This window comes from Oncorhynchus tshawytscha, linkage group LG03 (assembly GCF_018296145.1).
Source record: "Oncorhynchus tshawytscha isolate Ot180627B linkage group LG03, Otsh_v2.0, whole genome shotgun sequence".
Lineage (NCBI taxonomy): Eukaryota > Metazoa > Chordata > Actinopteri > Salmoniformes > Salmonidae > Oncorhynchus > Oncorhynchus tshawytscha.
In genome coordinates this window covers 15,024,907-15,046,414 of record NC_056431.1, presented here as the reverse complement: position 1 = coordinate 15,046,414, position 21,508 = coordinate 15,024,907, and the positions used below count along the sequence as shown (strand labels likewise).

The 21,508-nt window shown below is 54.7% G+C and overlaps 1 protein-coding gene across 3 annotated transcripts in view; it reads right to left on the bottom strand.

Annotated features, from left to right (window-relative positions):
* The window catches only part of si:ch73-22o12.1 (nectin-2), a 111,380-nt gene that overhangs the window by 28,718 nt on the left and 61,154 nt on the right, over positions 1–21,508 (bottom strand). The window lies entirely within an intron of this gene.

Here is a 21,508-nt window from a genome sequence, read left to right as displayed (position 1 = left end):
AAGATTGTCTCCGAGTAAGAGTGCTGATCTAAGATCAGTCCCCCCTGTCCATGTAATCAATATCATTATGATTTATAAGGCAAAACTGATCCTTGGTCAGCAGTGAGATGCTTTATTAATACAGGCCCTGATATTTTCTAATCCTCCCAATGGTTAAAGGTTGGTTAATTAATCTGGTACGAGAAATGTGGTTCGGGGGAAAAAGGTTGGTGTGTGGTCTGGGTGATACAGTAGAGGACAGTAGAGCGCTAGTAGAGCAGAGGGCGCTAGAGCAGAGGGAGCTAGAGCGCTAGAGCTGAGAACGCTAGAGTACAGGACGGCAGAGCGCTAGTAGAGGACGGCAGAGCGCTAGTAGAGGACGGCAGAGCGCTAGTAGAGGACAATAGAGGGCTAGTAGAGGCCGGCAGAGCGCTAGTAGAGGCCGGCAGAGCGCTAGTAGAGGCCGGCAGAGCGCTAGTAGAGGCCGAGCGCTAGAGCGCTAGAGAGGCAGCTAGAGCGCTAGTAGAAGACGGCAGAGCACTAGTAGAAGACGGCAGAGGGCTAGTAGAGGACGGCAGAGCGCTAGTAGAGGACGGCAGAGCGCTGCTAGAGCGCTAGTAGAGGACGGCAGAGCGCTAGTAGAGGACGGCAGAGCGCTAGTAGAGGACGGCAGAGCGCTAGTAGAGGACACAGAGCGCTAGTAGAGGACGGCAGAGCGCTAGTAGAGGACACAGAGCGCTAGTAGAGGACACAGAGCGCTAGTAGAGGACACTAGAGCGCTAGTAGAGGACGGCAGAGCTAGAGAGGACGGCAGAGCGCTAGTAGAGGACGGCAGAGCGCTAGTAGAGGACACAGAGCGCTAGTAGAGGACGGCAGAGCTAGAGCGCTAGTAGAGGACGGCAGAGCGCTAGTAGAGGACACTAGAGCAGAGCGCCAGTAGAGGACGGCAGAGCGCTAGTAGAGGACGGCAGAGCGCTAGTAGACGGTAGAGGACGGCAGAGCGCTAGAGAGCGCAGAGCGCCAGTAGAGGACAGAGCGCTAGAGCGCTAGTAGAGGACGGCAGAGCGCTAGTAGAGGACACTAGAGCGCTAGTAGAGGACGGCAGAGCGCTAGTAGAGGACGGCAGAGCGCTAGTAGAGGACACAGAGCGCTAGTAGAGGACGGCAGAGCGCTAGTAGAGGACACTAGAGCGCTAGTAGAGAGCGCTAGTAGAGGACACTAGAGCGCTAGTAGAGACGGCAGAGCGCTAGTAGAGGACGGCAGAGCGCTAGTAGAGGACGGAGAGCGCTAGAGCGCTAGAGCGCTAGTAGAGGACGGCAGAGCGCTAGTAGAGGACGGCAGAGCGCTAGTAGAGGACGGCAGAGCGCTAGTAGAGGACACAGAGCGCTAGTAGAGGACACTAGAGCGCTAGTAGAGGACGGCAGAGCGCTAGTAGAGGACACTAGAGCGCTAGTAGAGGACACAGAGCAGAGAGCGCTAGTAGAGGACACTAGAGCGCGCTAGTAGAGGACGAGCGCAGAGCGCTAGTAGTAGAGGACGGCAGAGCGCTAGTAGAGGACGAGCAGAGCGCTAGTAGAGGACGGAGCAGAGAGGACGCTAGAGCGCACTAGAGAGGACGGCAGAGCGCTAGTAGAGGACGGCAGAGCGCTAGTAGAGGAGGCAGAGCGCTAGTAGAGGACAGAGCGCTAGTAGCGCTAGTAGAGGAGGCAGAGCACAGAGCGCTAGTAGAGGACGGCAGAGCGCTAGTAGAGGACACAGAGCGCCAGTAGAGGACAGAGCGCCAGAGCGCTAGTAGAGGACGGCAGGACGCTAGTAGAGGACACGCTAGTAGAGGACTAGTAGAGGACACAGAGCGCTAGCTAGAGCGCTAGTAGAGGACACAGAGCTAGTAGAGGACACAGAGCGCTAGTAGAGGACGGCAGAGCGCTAGTAGAGGACGGCAGAGCGCTAGTAGAGGACGGCAGAGCGCTAGTAGAGGACGGCAGAGCGCTAGTAGAGGACACAGAGCGCTAGTAGAGGACGGCAGAGCGCTAGTAGAGGACGGCAGAGCGCTAGTAGAGGACGGCAGAGCGAGCGCTAGTAGAGGACGGAGGACAGAGCGCTAGTAGAGGACACTAGAGCGCTAGTAGAGGACACTAGAGCGCTAGTAGAGGACACTAGAGCGCTAGTAGAGGACACAGAGCGCTAGTAGAGGACGAGCGCTAGTAGAGGACACTAGAGCGCTAGTAGAGGACACTAGAGCGCTAGTAGAGGACACTAGAGCGCTAGTAGAGGACACAGAGCGCTAGAGAGGCGCTAGTAGAGGACACAGAGCGCTAGTAGAGGACACAGAGCGCTAGTAGAGGACAGCAGAGCGCTAGTAGAGGACACTAGAGCACTAGAGCTAGTAGAGGACGGCAGAGCGCTAGTAGAGGACACAGAGCGCTAGTAGAGGACACAGAGCGCTAGTAGAGGACGGCAGAGCGCTAGTAGAGGACAGCAGAGCGCTAGTAGAGGACGGCAGAGCGCTAGTAGAGGACACTAGAGCGCTAGTAGAGGACACTAGAGCGCTAGTAGAGGACACAGAGCGCTAGTAGAGGACGGCAGAGCGCTAGTAGAGGACACAGAGCGCTAGTAGAGGACACTAGAGCGCTAGTAGAGGACGGCAGAGCGCTAGTAGAGGAGGAGCTAGTAGAGGACACAGAGCGCTAGTAGAGGACACAGAGAGAGCGCTAGTAGAGGACGCGCTAGTAGAGAGCGCTAGAGAGCCAGTAGACGGCAGAGCGCTAGTAGAGGACGGCAGAGCGCTAGTAGAGGACAGAGCGCTAGTAGAGGACGGCAGAGCGCTAGTAGAGGACACAGAGCGCTAGTAGAGGACACAGAGCGCTAGTAGAGGACGGCAGAGCGCTAGTAGAGGACACAGAGCGCTAGTAGAGGACGGCAGAGCGCTAGAGAGCGCAGAGCGCTAGTAGAGGACGGCAGAGCGCTAGTAGAGGACGGCAGAGCGCTAGTAGAGGACGGCAGAGCGCTAGTAGAGGACGGCAGAGCGCTAGTAGAGGACACTAGAGCGCTAGTAGAGGACGGCAGAGCGCTAGTAGAGGACAGTAGAGCGCTAGTAGAGGACACTAGAGCGCTAGTAGAGCGCTAGTAGAGGACACAGAGCGCTAGTAGTAGATTCTAAGAGGACGCTAGACAGACGCTAGCAGAGCGCTAGAGCGCTAGAGGACAGCAGAGCGCCAGTAGAGGACGGCAGAGCGCCAGTAGAGCAGAGCGCTAGTAGAGGACACAGAGCGCTAGTAGAGGACGGCAGAGCGCTAGTAGAGGACGGCAGAGCGCTAGTAGAGGAGCGCTAGTAGAGGACACTAGGCAGAGCGCAGAGAGGACGCTAGAGCGCTAGAGAGGACACTAGGCAGAGCGCACTAGTAGAGGGACACAGAGCGCTAGTAGAGAGGAGCGCCAGTAGAGGACACTAGAGCGCTAGTAGAGGACACTAGAGCGCTAGTAGAGGACACAGAGCGCTAGTAGAGGACACTAGAGCGCTAGTAGAGGACACTAGAAGCTAGTAGAGGACACTAGAGCGCTAGTAGAGGACGCTAGTAGAGGACAGAGCGCTAGCACAGAGTAGAGAGGACACAGAGCGCTAGTAGAGGACACAGAGCAGAGCGCTAGTAGAGGACACAGAGCGCTAGTAGAGGACACAGAGCGCTAGTAGAGGACACTAGAGCGAGCGCTAGTAGAGGACAGAGCGCTAGCTAGTAGAGGACGGCAGAGCGCTAGTAGAGGACACTAGAGCGCTAGTAGAACGCTAGTAGAGGACGGCAGAGCGCCAGTAGAGGACACTAGAGCGCTAGTAGAGGACGTAGAGGACAGAGCGCTAGTAGAGGACACAGAGCGCTAGTAGAGGACAGAGCGCTAGTAGAGGACGCAGAGCGCTAGTAGAGGACAGAGCGCTAGTAGAGGACGACAGAGCGCTAGTAGAGGACACTAGAGCAGAGCGCGCCTAGTAGAGGACGGCAGAGCGCAGAGCACTAGTAGAGGACACTAGAGCGCTAGCAGAGAGCGCTAGAGTAGAGGACAGCAGAGCGCCAGTAGAGGACACAGAGCGCTAGTAGAGGACGGCAGAGCGCTAGTAGAGGACGAGGACAGAGCGCTAGTAGAGGACACTAGAACGCAGAGCTAGTAGAGGACGGCAGAGCGCTAGTAGAGGACACTAGAGCGCTAGTAGAGGACACAGAGCGCTAGTAGAGGACACTAGAGCGCTAGTAGAGGACACTAGGCAGAGCGCTAGTAGAGGACGGCAGAGCGCTAGTAGAGGACGGCAGAGCGCTAGTAGAGGACACACTAGAGCGCTAGTAGAGGAGAGGACGGCAGAGCGCAACATAGTAGAGGACGGCAGAGCGCTAGTAGAGGACGGCAGAGCGCTAGTAGAGGACGCTAGAGCGCTAGTAGAGGACAGAAGACAGTAGCAGTAGAGCTAGTAGAGGACAGCACGGAGGACAGAGCGCTAGTAGAGGAGCACACACTAGAACGCTAGTAGAGGACGGCAGAGCGCTAGTAGAGGACAGCAGAGCAGCTAGTAGAGGACACTAGAGCTAGTAGAGGACACAGAGCGCTAGTAGAGGACACAGAGCGCTAGTAGAGGACAGAGCTAGTAGAGCACATAGACCTCCACTAGCGCTAGTAGGACGGAAGAGCGCAGCAGAGCGCTAGAGGACACAGCAGAGCGCTAGTAGAGGACGGCAGAGCGCGCTAGTAGAGGACGGCAGAGCGCTAGTAGAGGACGGCAGAGCGCTAGTAGAGGACACAGAGCGCTAGTAGAGGACAGAGCCAGAGCGCTAGTAGAGGACACTAGAGCGCTAGTAGAGGACACAGAGCGCTAGACAGCAGAGCGCTAGTAGAGGACACTAGAGCGCCAGTAGAGGACGGCAGAGCGCTAGTAGAGGACAGTAGAGGACAGAGCGCAGTAGAGGACACAGAGCGCCAGTAGAGGACACTAGACGCTAGCAGAGCGCCAGTAGAGGACACTCAGAGCGCCAGTAGAGGACAGGCAGAGCGCCAGTAGAGGACGGCAGAGCGCTAGTAGCGCTAGTAGAGGACTGACAGTAGAGGACGGCAGAGCGCTAGTAGAGGACACAGAGCGCACTAGTAGAGGACACTAGAGCGCTAGTAGAGGACACTAGAACGCTAGTAGAGGACAGCAGAGCGCTAGTAGAGGACACTAGAGCGCTAGTAGAGGACACTAGAACGCTAGTAGAGGACACTAGAACGCTAGTAGAGGACGGCAGAGCGCTAGTAGAGGACACTAGAGCGCTAGTAGAGGACACTAGAACGCTAGTAGAGGACGGCAGAGCGCTAGTAGAGGACAGCAGAGCACTAGTAGAGGACACAGAGCGCTAGTAGAGGACACTGACACTAGAGCGCTAGTAGAGGACAGCAGAGCGCTAGTAGAGGACACAAGAGCGCTAGTAGAGGACACAGAGCGCTAGTAGAGGACGGTAGAGGACGACAGAGCGCTAGTAGAGGACAGCAGAGCGCTAGTAGAGGACGGCAGAGCGCTAGTAGAGGACGAGCAGAGAGCGCTAGTAGAGGACACTAGAACGCTAGTAGAGGACAGCGCTAGTAGAGGACACTAGAGCGCTAGTAGAGGACACTAGAGCTAGCACAGAGCGCTAGTAGAGGACACTAGAGCGCTAGTAGAGGACACAGAGCGCTAGTAGAGGACAGCAGAGCACTAGTAGAGGACACTAGAGCGCTAGTAGAGGACAGCAGAGCGCTAGTAGAGGACACAGAGCGCTAGTAGAGGACGGCAGAGCGCTAGTAGAGGACGGCAGAGCGCTAGTAGAGGACGGCAGAGCGCTAGTAGAGGACACTAGAGCGCTAGTAGAGGACAGCAGAGCGCTAGTAGAGGACACAGAGCAGAGCGCTAGTAGAGGACACAGAGCGCTAGAGAGGACACTAGAGCGCTAGTAGAGGACACTAGAGCGCTAGTAGAGGACACTAGAGCGCTAGTAGAGGACAGCAGAGCGCTAGAGAGGACACTAGTAGAGGACACAGAGCGCTAGTAGAGGACAGCAGAGCGCTAGTAGTAGAGCGCTAGTAGAGGACACAGAGCGCTAGTAGAGGACACTAGAGCGCTAGTAGAGGAGACGGCAGAGCGCTAGTAGAGGACACTAGACGCTAGTAGAGGACACTAGAGCGCTAGTAGAGGACGGCAGAGCTAGTAGAGGACAGAGCGCTAGTAGAGGACACAGAGCGCTAGTAGTAGAGGACACTAGGAGCGAGCTAGTAGAGGACACAGAGCGTAGAGGACTAGTAGAGGACGCTAGCACTAGAGCGCTAGTAGAGGACACTAGAGCGCTAGTAGAGGACGGAGCGCTAGTAGAGGACACAGAGCGCTAGTAGAGGACACTAGAGCGCTAGTAGAGGACGGCAGAGCGCTAGTAGAGGACAGCAGAGCGCTAGTAGAGGACACTAGCAGAGCGCTAGTAGCGACAGAGCAGAGAGTAGAGGACACAAGAGCGCTAGTAGAGGACAGCAGAGCGCTAGTAGTAGAGAGGCAGAGCGCTAGTAGAGGACGGCAGAGCGCTAGTAGAGGACGGCAGAGCGCTAGTAGAGGACGGCAGAGCGCTAGTAGAGGACGGCAGAGCGCTAGTAGAGGACAGCAGAGCGCTAGTAGAGGACGGCAGAGCGCTAGTAGAGGACACTAGAGCGCTAGAGCGCTAGTAGAGGACACAGAGCGCTAGTAGAGGACAGCAGAGCGCTAGTAGAGGACAGAGCGCTAGTAGAGGACACTAGAGCGCTAGTAGAGGACAGAGGACAGAGCGCTAGTAGAGGACACAGAGCGCTAGTAGAGGACACAGAGCGCTAGTAGAGGACACAGAGCGCTAGAGCGCTAGTAGAGGACAGCAGAGCGCTAGTAGAGGACACTAGAGCGCTAGTAGAGGACACAGAGCGCTAGTAGAGGGACACTAGAACGCAGAGGACGGCAGAGCGCTAGTAGAGGACAGCAGAGCGCTAGTAGAGGACGGCAGAGCGCTAGTAGAGGACACAGAGCGCTAGTAGAGGACGGCAGAGCGCTAGCTAGTAGAGGACACAGAGCGCTAGTAGAGGACACAGAGCGCTAGAGAGAGGACACTAGAGCGCTAGTAGAGGACACTAGAGCGCTAGTAGAGGACACTAGACAGCAGAGCGCTAGTAGAGGACACTAGAGCGCTAGTAGAGGACACTAGAGCGAGCTAGTAGAGGACACTAGAGCGCTAGTAGAGGACAGCAGAGCGCTAGTAGAGGACACAGAGCGCTAGTAGAGGACGGCAGAGCGCTAGTAGAGGACACAGAGCGCTAGTAGAGGACGGCAGAGCGCTAGTAGAGGACACAGAGCGCTAGGACAGCAGAGCGCTAGTAGAGGACGGCAGAGCGCTAGTAGAGGACAGAGCAGAGCGCTAGTAGAGGACACTAGAGCGCTAGTAGAGGACACTAGAACAGCTAGAGGACACTAGAGCGCTAGTAGAGGACACTAGGCAGAGCGCTAGTAGAGGACACTAGAGCGCTAGTAGAGGACACTAGAGCGCTAGTAGAGGACACTAGAGCAGAGCGCTAGTAGAGGACAGCAGAGCGCTAGTAGAGGACACTAGAGCGCTAGTAGAGGACAGGCAGAGCGCTAGTAGAGGACACAGAGCGCTAGTAGAGGACAGCAGAGCGCTAGTAGAGGACAGAGCGCTAGAGCGCTAGTAGAGGACGGCAGAGCGCTAGTAGAGGACACAGAGCGCTAGTAGAGGACACAGAGCGCTAGTAGAGGACACTAGCTAGAGCGCTAGTAGAGGACACAGTAGAGCGCTAGTAGAGGACACAGAGCGCTAGTAGAGGACACAGAGCGCTAGTAGAGGACAGAGCGCTAGTAGAGGACACTAGAGCAGAGCGCTAGTAGAGGACACAGAGCGCTAGTAGAGGACACAGAGAGCGCTAGTAGAGGACACAGAGCGCTAGCAGCAGAGCGCTAGTAGAGGACACTAGGCAGAGCGCTAGTAGAGGACACCAGAGCGCTAGTAGAGGACGGCAGAGCGCTAGTAGAGGACACTAGAGCGCTAGTAGAGGACAGTAGAGCGCTAGTAGAGGACAGCAGAGCGCTAGTAGAGGACACTAGAGCGCTAGTAGAGGACACTAGAGCGCTAGTAGAGGACAGCAGAGCAGAGCGCTAGTAGAGGACACTAGAGCGAGCTAGTAGAGGACACTAGAGCGCTAGTAGAGGGACGGCAGAGCGCTAGTAGAGGACACAGAGCGCTAGTAGAGGACGGCAGAGCGCTAGTAGAGGACGGCAGAGCGCTAGTAGAGGACAGGCAGAGCGCTAGTAGAGGACACTAGAGCGCTAGTAGAGGACACTAGAGCGCTAGTAGAGGACACAGAGCGCTAGTAGAGGACACTAGAGCGCTAGTAGAGGACACTAGGCAGAGCGCTAGTAGAGGACGGCAGAGCGCTAGTAGAGGACACAGAGCGCTAGTAGAGGACGGCAGAGCGCTAGTAGAGGACGGCAGAGCGCTAGTAGAGGACGGCAGAGCGCTAGTAGAGGACGGCAGAGCGCTAGTAGAGGACACAGAGCGCTAGTAGAGGACACTAGAGCGCTAGTAGAGGACACTAGAGCGCTAGTAGAGGACACTAGAGCGCTAGTAGAGGACGGCAGAGCGCTAGTAGAGGACACTAGAGCGCTAGTAGAGGACACTAGAACGCTAGTAGAGGACGGCAGAGCGCTAGTAGAGGACAGCAGAGCGCTAGTAGAGGACACTAGAGCGCTAGTAGAGGACAGCAGAGCGCTAGTAGAGGACACAAGAGCGCTAGTAGAGGACAGCAGAGCACAAGTAGGACGGCAGAGCGCAAGTAGGACGGCAGAGCGCTAGTAGAGGACGGCAGAGCGCTAGTAGAGGACGGCAGAGCGCTAGTAGAGGACACAGAGCGCTAGTAGAGGACAGCAGAGCGCTAGTAGAGGACACAGAGCGCTAGTAGAGGACACAGAGCGCTAGTAGAGGACACTAGAGCGCTAGTAGAGGACACAGAGCGCTAGTAGAGGACACAGAGCGCTAGTAGAGGACACAGAGCGCTAGTAGAGGACACAGAGCGCTAGTAGAGGACACTAGAGCGCTAGTAGAGGACACTAGAGCGCTAGTAGAGGACGGCAGAGCGCTAGTAGAGGACGGCAGAGCGCTAGTAGAGGACACTAGAGCGCTAGTAGAGGACACTAGAGCGCTAGTAGAGGACACTAGAGCGCTAGTAGAGGACACTAGAGCGCTAGTAGAGGACACAGAGCGCTAGTAGAGGACACTACGCAGAGCGCTAGTAGAGGACACAGAGCGCTAGTAGAGGACACTAGAGCGCTAGAGAGGACACAGAGCGCTAGTAGAGGACACAGAGCGCTAGTAGAGGACACTAGAGCGCTAGTAGAGGACACAGAGCGCTAGTAGAGGACACAGAGAGCGCTAGTAGAGGACACAGAGCGCTAGTAGAGGACACTAGAGCGCTAGTAGAGGACACAGAGCGCTAGTAGAGGACACTAGTAGAGCAGAGCGCGCTAGTAGAGGACACTAGAGCGCTAGTAGAGGACACAGAGCGCTAGAGCGCTAGTAGAGGACACTAGAGCGCTAGTAGAGGACACTAGAGCGCTAGTAGAGGACGCAGAGCGCTAGTAGAGGACGGCAGAGCGCTAGTAGAGGACGGCAGAGCGCTAGTAGAGGACGGCAGAGCGCTAGTAGAGAGCGCTAGTAGAGGACAGAGAGCGCTAGTAGAGGACACTAGAGCGCTAGTAGAGGACACTAGAGCGCTAGTAGAGGACACACTAGAGCGCTAGTAGAGGACACTAGAACGCTAGTAGAGGACACTAGAGGACACGAGCTAGTAGAGGACACTAGAGCGCTAGTAGAGGACGCTAGAGCGCTAGTAGAGGACACTAGAGCGCTAGTAGAGGACACTAGAGCGCTAGTAGAGTAGACAGCAGAGCACAGAGCGCTAGTAGAGGACAGCAGAGCGCTAGTAGAGGACAGCAGAGCGCTAGTAGAGGACAGCAGAGCGCTAGTAGAGGACAGCAGAGCGCTAGTAGAGGACACAGAGCGCTAGAGAGGACGCTAGTAGAGGACGGCAGAGCGCCAGTAGAGGACGGCAGAGGGCCAGTAGAGGACACTAGAGCGCTAGTAGAGGACACTAGAACGCTAGTAGAGGACAGCAGAGCGCTAGTAGAGGACACTAGAGCGCTAGTAGAGGACACTAGAGCGCTAGTAGAGGACACTAGAACGCTAGTAGAGGACAGCAGAGCGCTAGTAGAGGACACTAGAGCGCTAGTAGAGGACACTAGAACGCTAGTAGAGGACGGCAGAGCGCTAGTAGAGGACACTAGAACGCTAGTAGAGGACACTAGAGCGCTAGTAGAGGACACTAGAACGCTAGTAGAGGACAGCAGAGCGCAAGTAGGACGGCAGAGCGCTAGTAGAGGACGGCAGAGCGCTAGTAGAGGACACTAGCAGAGCACTAGTAGAGGACACTAGAGCGCTAGTAGAGCACTAGTAGAGGACGGCAGAGCGCTAGTAGAGGACGGCAGAGCGCTAGTAGAGGACACTAGAGCGCTAGTAGAGGACAGCAGAGCGCTAGTAGAGGACACTAGAGCGCTAGTAGAGGACACTAGAGCGCTAGTAGAGGACACAGAGCGCTAGTAGAGGACACAGAGCGCTAGTAGAGGACACAGAGCGCTAGTAGAGGACACTAGAGGCGCTAGTAGAGGACGGCAGAGCGCTAGTAGAGGACACTAGAGCGCTAGTAGGACGCTAGAGAGGACGCTGCAGAGAGCGCTAGTAGAGGACACTAGAGAGCAGAGCCTAGTAGAGGACACTAGAGCGCTAGTAGAGGACACAGAGCGCTGTAGAGGACAGAGCAGAGGACACTAGAGCGCTAGTAGAGGACAGCAGAGCGCTAGTAGAGGACACTAGAGCGCTAGTAGAGGAGAGGACACGCTAGTAGAGGACGCAGAGCGCTAGTAGAGGACACTAGAACGCTAGTAGAGGACACAGAGCGCTAGTAGAGGACAGAGCGCTAGAGAGGACTAGTAGAGGACAGAGCGCTAGTAGAGGACGGCAGAGCGCTAGTAGAGGACGTAGTAGAGGACGGCAGAGCGCTAGTAGAGGACACAGAGCGCTAGTAGAGGACACAGAGCTAGTAGAGGACACAGAGCGCTAGTAGAGGACACTAGAGCGCTAGTAGAGGACACTAGAACGCTAGTAGAGGACACAGAGCGCTAGTAGAGGACACAGAGCGCTAGTAGAGGACACTAGAGCGCTAGTAGAGGACACTAGAACGCTAGTAGAGAGACTAGAGCGCTAGTAGAGGACGCAGAGCGCTAGTAGAGGACACAGAGCGCTAGTAGAGCAGCTAGTAGAGGACAGCAGAGCGCTAGTAGAGGACACAGAGCGCTAGTAGAGCGCTAGTAGAGGACGGCAGAGCGCTTAGAGGACAGAGCGCTAGAGGACACAGAGCGCTAGTAGAGGACACTGAGCGCTAGTAGAGGACGGCAGAGCGCTAGTAGAGGACGGCAGAGCGCGCACTAGTAGAGAGGACACTAGAGCGCTAGTAGAGCTAGTAGAGGACGGCAGAGCGCTAGTAGAGGACGAGCAGAGCGCAGAGCGCTAGTAGAGGACACTAGAGCAGAGAGGCGCTAGTAGAGGACAGCGCTAGTAGAGGACACAGAGCGCTAGCACAGAGCACTAGAGCGCTAGTAGAGGACAGCAGAGCGCTAGTAGAGGACACAGAGCGCTAGTAGAGGACGGCAGAGCGCTAGTAGAGGACGGCAGAGCGCTAGTAGAGGACACAGAGCGCTAGTAGAGGACACACAGAACGCTAGTAGAGGACAGCCTAGCAGAGCGCTAGTAGAGGACACAGAGCGCTAGTAGAGGACACTAGAGCGCTAGTAGAGGACACTAGAGCGCTAGTAGAGGACACTAGAGCGCTAGTAGAGGACACTAGAGCGCTAGTAGAGGACAGCAGAGCGCTAGTAGAGGACACTAGAGCGCTAGTAGAGGACAGCTAGAGCGCTAGTAGAGGACAGCAGAGCGCTAGTAGAGGACAGAGCGCTAGAGCACTCTAGTAGAGGACACTAGTAGAGACGGCTAGAGCGCTAGTAGAGGACACAGAGCGCTAGTAGAGGACACTAGAGCGCTAGTAGAGGACGGCAGAGCGCTAGTAGAGGACACTAGAGCGCTAGTAGAGGACACAGAGCGCTAGTAGAGGACACAGAGCGCTAGTAGAGGACCACACTCAGCGCTAGTAGAGGACACTAGAGGACACTCAGAGCGCTAGTAGAGGACACGCTAGTAGAGGACGCAGAGTAGAGGACACTAGAGCGCTAGTAGAGGACGGCAGAGCGCTAGTAGAGGACAGAGCGCTAGTAGAGGACACAGAGCGCTAGTAGAGGACGAGCAGAGAGGACGCGCTAGTAGAGGACGGCAGAGCGCTAGTAGAGGACGGCAGAGCGCTAGTAGAGGACGGCAGAGCTAGTAGAGGACGGCAGAGCGCTAGTAGAGGACTAGTAGAGGCAGAGCGCTAGTAGAGGACAGAGCGCTAGTAGAGGAGGACACTAGCAGAGCGAGCGCTAGTAGAGGACACTAGAGCGCTAGTAGAGGACACTAGAGCGCTAGTAGAGGACACTAGAGCGCTAGTAGAGGACACTAGAGCGCGCCTAGTAGAGGACGGCAGAGCGCTAGTAGAGGACGGCAGAGCGCTAGTAGAGGACACTAGAGCGCTAGTAGAGGACGCAGAGCGCTAGTAGAGGACACAGAGCGCTAGTAGAGGACAGCAGAGCGCTAGTAGAGGACGGCAGAGCGCTAGAGCGGCAGAGCTAGTAGAGGACGGCAGAGCGCTAGTAGAGGACACAGAGCGCTAGAGCGCTAGTAGAGGACACTAGAGAGGACAGAGAGGACACAGAGCGCTAGTAGAGGACACTAGAGCGCTAGTAGAGGACACTGAGAGCGCTAGTAGAGGACGGCAGAGCGCTAGTAGAGGACGGAGCAGAGCGCTAGTAGAGGACGGCAGAGCGCTAGTAGAGGACGGCAGAGCGCTAGTAGAGGACACAGAGCGCATAGTAGAGGACAGCAGAGCGCTAGTAGAGGACGGCAGAGCGCTAGTAGAGGACGGCAGAGCGCTAGTAGAGCGCAGAGCGCTAGTAGAGGACGGCAGAGCGCTAGTAGAGGACTCATAGAGCGCCAGTAGAGGACACTAGTAGAGCGCTAGTAGAGGACACTAGAGCGCTAGTAGAGGACACTAGAGCGCTAGTAGAGGACACTAGAGCGCTAGTAGAGGACACTAGAGCGCTAGTAGAGGACACAGAGCGCTAGTAGAGGACGGCAGAGAGCGCTAGCAGAGCGCTAGTAGAGACATCTGCTAGACACTAGTAGAGGACACTAGTAAAATAGTAGAGGACACAGAGCGCTAGTAGAGGACGGCAGAGCGCTAGTAGAGGACGGCAGAGCGCTAGTAGAGGACACTAGAGCGCTAGTAGAGGACGCAGAGCGCTAGTAGAGGAGAGCGCTAGTAGAGGACACTAGAGCGCTAGTAGAGGACACTAGAGCGCTAGTAGAGGACACAGAGCGCTAGTAGAGGACACAGAGCGCTAGTAGAGGACACTAGTAGAGGACGCTAGTAGAGGACACAGAGCGCTAGTAGAGCGCTAGTAGAGGACAGGCAGAGCGCTAGTAGAGGACGGCAGAGCGCTAGTAGAGGACACAGAGCGCTAGAGCGCTAGAGGACACTAGAGCGCTAGTAGAGGACACAGAGAGCGCTAGTAGAGGACACTAGAGCGCTAGTAGAGGACACAGAGCGCTAGTAGAGGACAGAGCGCTAGTAGAGGACAGCAGAGCGCTAGTAGAGGACGGCAGAGCGCTAGTAGAGGACACTAGAGCGCTAGTAGAGGACGGCAGAGCGCTAGTAGAGGACGGCAGAGCGCTAGTAGAGGACGGCAGAGCGCTAGTAGAGGACACTAGAGCGCTAGTAGAGGACGGCAGAGCGCTAGTAGAGGACGGCAGAGCGCTAGTAGAGGACGGCAGAGCGCTAGTAGAGGACGGCAGAGCGCTAGTAGAGGACGGCAGAGCGCTAGTAGAGGACGGCAGAGCGCTAGTAGAGGACACTAGAGCGCTAGTAGAGGACGGCAGAGCGCTAGTAGAGGACACTAGAGCGCTAGTAGAGGACAGAGCGCTACGGCAGAGCGCTAGTAGAGGACGGCAGAGCGCTAGTAGAGGACGGCAGAGCGCTAGTAGAGGACGGCAGAGCGCTAGTAGAGGACGGCAGAGCGCTAGTAGAGGACACAGAGCGCTAGTAGAGGACGGCAGAGCGCTAGTAGAGGACGGCAGAGCGCTAGTAGAGGACAGCGCTAGAGCGCTAGTAGAGGACGGCAGAGCGCTAGTAGAGGAGCGCTAGTAGAGGACACAGAGCGCTAGTAGAGGACACTAGAGCGCTAGTAGAGGACGGCAGAGCGCTAGTAGAGGACACAGAGCGCTAGTAGAGGACACAGAGCGCTAGTAGAGGACACAGAGCGCTAGTAGAGGACACTAGAGCGCTAGTAGAGGACGGCAGAGCGCTAGTAGAGGACGGCAGAGCGCTAGTAGAGGACGGCAGAGCGCTAGTAGAGGACGGCAGAGCGCTAGTAGAGGACGGCAGAGCGCTAGTAGAGGACGGCAGAGCGCTAGTAGAGGACGGCAGAGCGCTAGTAGAGGACGGCAGAGCGCTAGTAGAGGACACTAGAGCGCTAGTAGAGGACACTAGAGCGCTAGTAGAGGACACTAGAGCGCTAGTAGAGGACACTAGAGCGCTAGTAGAGGACACTAGAACGCTAGTAGAGGACAGCAGAGCGCTAGTAGAGGACGGCAGAGCGCTAGTAGAGGACGGCAGAGCGCTAGTAGAGGACACAGAGCGCTAGTAGAGGACGGCAGAGCGCTAGTAGAGGACGGCAGAGCGCTAGTAGAGGACGGCAGAGCGCTAGTAGAGGACACTAGAGCGCTAGTAGAGGACGGCAGAGCGCTAGTAGAGGACACAGAGCGCTAGTAGAGGACACAGAGCGCTAGTAGAGGACACAGAGCGCTAGTAGAGGACACTAGAGCGCTAGTAGAGGACACTAGAGCGCTAGTAGAGGACGGCAGAGCGCTAGTAGAGGACGCAGAGCGCTAGTAGAGGACACAGAGCGCTAGTAGAGGACGGCAGAGCGCTAGTAGAGGACACAGAGCGCTAGTAGAGGACGGCAGAGCGCTAGTAGAGGACACTAGAGCGCTAGTAGAGGACAGCAGAGCGCTAGTAGAGGACACTAGAGCGCTAGTAGAGGACACAGAGCGCTAGTAGAGGACACTAGAGCGCTAGTAGAGGACGGCAGAGCGCTAGTAGAGGACGGCAGAGCGCTAGTAGAGGACGGCAGAGCGCTAGTAGAGGACGGCAGAGCGCTAGTAGAGGACGGCAGAGCGCTAGTAGAGGACGGCAGAGCGCTAGTAGAGGACGGCAGAGCGCTAGTAGAGGACACAGAGCGCTAGTAGAGGACACTAGAGCGCTAGTAGAGGACAGCAGAGCGCTAGTAGAGGACAGCAGAGCGCTAGTAGAGGACACTAGAGCGCTAGTAGAGGACACTAGAACGCTAGTAGAGGACACTAGAGCGCTAGTAGAGGACACAGAGCGCTAGTAGAGGACAGAGCGCTAGTAGGACACTAGAGCGCTAGTAGAGGACAGCAGAGCGCTAGTAGAGGACACAGAGCGCTAGTAGAGGACAGGCAGAGCGCTAGTAGAGGACAGCAGAGCGCTAGTAGAGGACACTAGAGCGCTAGTAGAGGACACAGAGCGCTAGTAGAGGACACTAGAGCGCTAGTAGAGGACACAGAGCGCTAGTAGAGGACGGTAGAGCGCGCTAGTAGAGGACGCTAGGCGCAGAGCGCAGAGCGCTAGTAGAGGACAGCAGAGCGCTAGTAGAGGACACAGAGCGCTAGTAGAGGACGGCAGAGCGCTAGTAGAGGACACTAGTAGAGGACGGCAGAGCGCTAGTAGAGGACACTAGAGCGCTAGTAGAGGACACTAGAGCGCTAGTAGAGGACACTAGAGCGCTAGTAGAGGACACTAGAGCGCTAGTAGAGGACAGCAGAGCGCTAGTAGAGGACACTAGAGCGCTAGTAGAGGACACAGAGAACGCTAGTAGAGGACACAGAACGCTAGTAGAGGACGGCAGAGCGCTAGTAGAGGACACTAGAGCGCTAGTAGAGGACACTAGAGCGCTAGTAGAGGACACTAGAGCGCTAGTAGAGGACACTAGAGCGCTAGTAGAGGACACTAGAGCGCTAGTAGAGGACACTAGAACTCTAGTAGAGGACACTAGAGCGCTAGTAGAGGACACTAGAGCGCTAGTAGAGGACACTAGAACGCTAGTAGAGGACAGCAGAGCGCTAGTAGAGGACACTAGAGCGCTAGTAGAGGACGGCAGAGCGCTAGTAGAGGCCACTAGACAGCTTCCTGTAAAGGAATACTTCCTCTCCCACGGTGTTTGGCCTTTAAAAAAGCATGGGACAAGCTCTCACCAGCATGATCACACACACACCATATGTTTTACTATCCTTGTGGGGCCATAAAATGGATTTCCCTTCAAAATCCTATTTTCCCTAACCCCTAAACTTAAAATAGCTCTTGTCCTCATGGGGATGTGGGAAATCTCCCCAAGAGAGAGAATTTTGATTACACACACACACACACACACACTTCTCCCAGTCAGGCAGTAAACACACAGAGCATAACGCCTTGGGAAGAACGGTACACAATCTTGTCAATGAAAAATGCACTCTTATCTCCCTCACTCACTGGACTGGTGCAACGCAGTTTCTCTGGACCCCCGCAAGGTCAGCCCCCCCCTCAAATATAATCGAATGCGTCAGCCAGAGAGCCACTCACAAAGTATAGACAACCAATCCCTGTCCAAGATGCTGACAGGGTCTATGCAGCTGCCTATCAAAACTATCATAGGCTTTCTGTGTTGTCAAGAAATGTAGCCTATAGCTTTACTTAATGGATAAATGTTTATTGAAGGCCATCATTTGGTCATCATTTTCTCATGTTAAACCAAACATTTCACGAAGCTATACACATTGTCGTACGGCGTCCAGTTAGATTACACTCTTACCACAGCAATTACTTGTTCAGTAATTTAAAGTTGGAAATTGCAGATGGCCAAATTCATGTTCAATACGACAGCATACTAAATCAGCAACCAATTGATGTATTATTTTGATACACAACTGTCCTGTATATCCTACCTGAACGTGAATGAGCCATTCCTCGGACTCTCTCCCAGCTTGGATAGAAAGTTGTTGTGCGTAATTCCAGTCTGTTAATGCCAATCTCTCTTTTTTTTCTATGTAGAGGCCTATAGTAGCTACAGTATGCGTCTGCTTCTGCTTGCATTTTTGTGTGCAAATGTTTAGCACGGACTGTAGGCCCAGGTTACAGGTCCGACTGCTTTCTATACTGAGTATTGACAACCCAGACAGTACATTGCGCTGCACACAATTTAAACTTAGTCTTGAATGATGCATGTCAAGATTTAGCAGCAATAAGGGACCGTTGAAATTGCAATCACACAACTCAAATGCCGGTTCACCAGTATGAATAGAATCACAACATGCTTGTTTTGTTTGAGCTCTCAATAACTGTTGTCCGCTGAAGATAATAATCTGTTTGCATCTGCCAATTTACTGGCCGTCCAGTATCCAGACGACCTGTCCCAGAGCTTCCTATTCAGGTCATCGCTTAACCTGTTGAGTCCGGCAATTAAGGAGAATGAGAGGCTCAATTAAAGATGTTGCAGAACTGCTATATTTGAAGCACCACTCCCTTCTGCCCAGTTCCCCTCGTCTTGCTACGGCAATCAAGCTGTTTATAACCATCCCTGTAACTGTCGCCTCTGCAGAGAGATGGTTTTCTAAACTAAAACTCATAAAGACCTACTTAAGAAGCATTAGGCTCTCGATCCGACATACGTTTTTTTAAACTCCTGAGTAAGCTCCACTCACTGCACTGGCGCCGTCGTAGCCTTGACAACGGCATTTGTTCACTGATATCCCCTTATACTTTCAATCAGTTCAGGCCTGAGGCAGTTTGATCAGTCACATTCTTGAAGCCCAAGAAACAAATGCTTAGCTTCAGAGTACATTAAAACGATTCTGAATGGCTTTTTAGAGGGTTACTGTCACAATTGTTTATGTCAGACAGGTGCATGGGGCCAACAACAGAAACCACCCCAGAAAGAGGACTATGCATCGCTCCAGCACAAAACCCACTGGCTTTGTAAAATGATACTTTTTATAAATTGCGTCATGCACGACCATAAGCTCAAAGTAACCGCAAATAATGAGAGAGATGGGGCGGAAATAACGCCTGCTGCTGCCCGCCTCCCAAAGACATGCAGCAGCCCCCCACACACACACACCACACACACACACAATGGTGCATGGGTATATATTACATTACATCATGGGAGAAGGCTGATTGGTTGGTTTCGGGCTGGTTTCTTCACAGAGAGATGGTGAGTTAGCAGCAGTACTGAATGTGACTTATTGAATGGTCTGGATCAGACTATACATGTCTCTGGTCTTGATCATGGGTGGAGGGATGGCAGAGGGCAGTCAGGCCTGGAGGCTGGAGAGGAACAGACTACACATCCTCTCTGTAGAATGGCCAAAGACTGACAGCCCGGGAGGAAAACAGAACAAAGCAGATGCATCTTCTGAAGGGGGGGCTGACACCACTACATGGGAATATGTGAAATAGGAAGGATGCAGGTTAACTCATTAAAAGGGGCTGATTTAGTCGTGATACCATTGCAGGGGAATAAGGGAAACGGAAAGGAAAAAGGTTTGTCTTCAGAGCAAGTGGGGAAGGATTTTGATGTGACACCAGTGCAAAGCAATATTGGAGAAACCAGGCCTGGAGACAGTGGTGATGGCAGAAAATGGGTTAGCCAACTGTGGCGGAGCAGGATCCAGTACAGGATCAGGGGAGCTAAGCAGTGATTAAGAGAGCTGGTATTTAAGAGAAGGAGAGACCAGCTCTGCAAGATGAGAGACCGCGATAGGGGGAGAGAGAGCGAGAGAGCGAAAGAAAGAGAAAGGAAGGGAGATAGAGAATGGGATGAGAGAGGGGGGGGTTGGACAGAGGAAGAGTGAGAGACAGGGTGAGAGGGAGATAGAGGGGAAGGAGACTGGCTCAGTGCTGTGGGCTGGTATTTGAGAGAGACAGAGAGAGGGGGTCTCAGAGAGGGCTAACGGCATGTCTCTCCACTGAGCACAGATCAGTACAGTGTTGTAGGAGCCTGATAGAGGCCAGTTATAGAGGACCGGACCAGGGGCAGGGACACAGACAGACAAAGGAGACAGGTGCCAGGTCAGCTCGTAGCCCTGTGCAGGGATCTCTGCGTCAGTTGTCACACAGCTGGGGACAGGAGCAGCAGCAGGACAGGAGCCTGCTCTAGCCTGGCCCAGACGCTGGACATTTCACAGCCACGGCCCCTCTCAGCCCTGGTTGGACACAGCTCCACTGCATTAGCACTCCATCTGTATTCACACTACCTCTCTCTCCATCTCAGTCTTTCTCTGTGTGGGCCTGCACTCAGTTCATTCATCCCCCTTTTTACTGTCTTACTCACTGAGGGGGAATGACAGGAGAAAAGAAGAGAGGGAGGAGATGACTGGACAGGACAAGGGAAGGGAGGACAAGAAACAATAAGGTTGTTCTGCCCCTGAGCAAGGCAGTTAACCCACTGCTCCCCGATGACGTGGATGTCGATTAAGGCATCCCCCTTTCCCTTTAGCAGGAGAGAGTACAAGGAGTAGATGAAGGGGGAGGGAGGAAGAGGACAGAGGGAGTTAAGAGGGAAAGTATTTAGGGGTGGTGGACCAAAGAGGAGAGAGAGGGAGGACAGGAAATCATTCTTGGAGACAGGAAAGGAGAGCAGACTTTATAGGAGACAGGATGATGAGGGCGAGGAAAGGGAGGACAGAACAGAGGGAGTTAAGAAGGAGAAGCAGCCAGGCGCTGAAGCAGCAAGAGGCCGACTGATCCGCTCAGAGAGGATAGAGAGAGACTACAGCACTACATACTCACAGCACCGTCAGCCTGCTCGCTCTCACACTAATCAGAGAGAGCGAGAGAGAAAATGGAGGGGGTGATAGTGGTAGAGAGAAGAAGCAGTGCCATAGATTCCCATAGGGGTTTTAAATGCCATCAGCATCCTGTTCCCCTCTCACCCCCCTCTTTACTCTAAAAGCAGACACTCTACCAACCCTTCCCCTTTCTCTCACTCACTCGTTCAATCACTCCTTTTTCTCCTCTCTACTTCCCTCCCTCCCCCCAGCCGCCAGCCCTGCACCCATAGCCAGCCCTGCCCCCAGCCCTGCACCCATAGCCAGCCCTCTACCCATAGCCAGCCCCCTCTACCCATAGCCAGCCCTCTACCCATAGCCAGCCCTCTACCCATAGCCAGCCCTGCCCCCCTGTACCCATAGCCAGCCCTGCCCCCATAGCCAGCCCTCTACCCATAGCCAGCCCTCTACCCATAGCCAGCCCTCTACCCATAGCCAGCCCTCTACCCATAGCCAGCCCTGTACCCATAGCCAGCCCTCTACCCATAGCCAGCCCTGTACCCATAGCCAGCCCTCTACCCATAGCCAGCCCTCTACCCATAGCCAGCCCTGTACCCATAGCCAGCCCTGTACCCATAGCCAGCCCTGTACCCATAGCCAGCCCTGTACCCATAGCCAGCCCTGCCAGCCCTGAACCCATAGCCAGCCCTGTACCCATAGCCAGCCCTGTACCCATAGCCAGCCCTGTACCCATAGCCAGCCCTCTACCCATAGCCAGCCCTGTACCCATAGCCAGCCCTGCCAGCCCTGTACCCATAGCCAGCCCTGTACCCATAGTTAGCCCTGTACCCATAGCCAGCCCTGTAATACCCTGTGGGCCTGCATGGGGACGTCCGTTATGTTCCAGAGATGCTAGTGGCCCATCAGAGAGAACACATTAGTAGCATGGGGAGGCGAGGGACAGAGCGAGGGAGGGAGGGAGGTGGCTTTTAAAACACATTCACCAGTGAATTGCACTTTTTATCCATTTGTCCTGCATTCCCCCGTGTCAGCACAAAACAACTTCAGGTAAAGTGCAGATCAGGGGGGCGGATGTATTTTTTATAAGAGAGAGAGAGAGCAAGGTGGAACTCGTGGAGGGGAAGCTAAATCTGTAGAGGGATATTTATTTAAACGGGCGCGGTCGACCGAACAGCTCTTTCAAGTGGTGTAGTGGTTGTCGAGTCACAGTACACAACAAGGAGATAACAAGGTTGAGTTTCAGTCCAATGCAAACCGTACCCTCAAACAAACCCTGCCAGTGTGTGGAGACCTGAAACTGTCTCTGATGATGATTCAATCCATTCTACCAGTAGATGAACAGACGAGTAGAGCTCAAACATCACAGCTAGGTTCCATAGGTATGAACAGAAGGAGAGGATTGCATGCAAACA